This window comes from Elephantulus edwardii, unplaced genomic scaffold (assembly GCF_000299155.1).
Source record: "Elephantulus edwardii isolate Elephantulus edwardi_28Jun2011 unplaced genomic scaffold, EleEdw1.0 scaffold00044, whole genome shotgun sequence".
Taxonomy (NCBI): Eukaryota; Metazoa; Chordata; class Mammalia; order Macroscelidea; family Macroscelididae; genus Elephantulus; species Elephantulus edwardii.
The window spans coordinates 15,054,823-15,055,372 of NW_006399794.1; positions in this window are offsets into that span (position 1 = coordinate 15,054,823).

Genomic DNA, 550 nt, shown 5'->3' on the forward strand with positions numbered 1-550 from the left:
ATGCTGATTCCCCTAACACCTTAACTGGATTCAGACTGGAGTACATCCAGGGTCATAAGGTGGCATCACCTACCAGAAACACCTCCTTTGTGACCTTGGTCACCTCAGCGGTATCTGTAAAATTACTTGAAAAATTATTTCATTTGACTTGTTCTCTTTGTAAAATTATGATACCAGTAATTAGAATTATAGGTCCCATGAATCTACTAAGTGACTTCAGTATAAAAATTAATCGAGTGAAAAAAAAGTCAAGTGTAGGAAATCTTTCCCTCAAAGCTTACTGGACTTAACCCAGGTTTTATCATGAAAAATTGTGAAGATTACTGATTTCTAAAAAAAGTGCTTACATAAAAAACACAAGCACATTATTGAAGATGGATTTACATGATGGAGTTTAATTTTGAACTTTATGGTTTTTTTTTGGTGTTAATCCATTTATTTGAATGTTTTGTTCTAATTTGGGTAAAAGCTTAAAAGTAATTGGGTTCCCTTTCAACTATTATGCATTATGACATTGCTTATAATCCCCACATTGTAACAGCACTCTCCC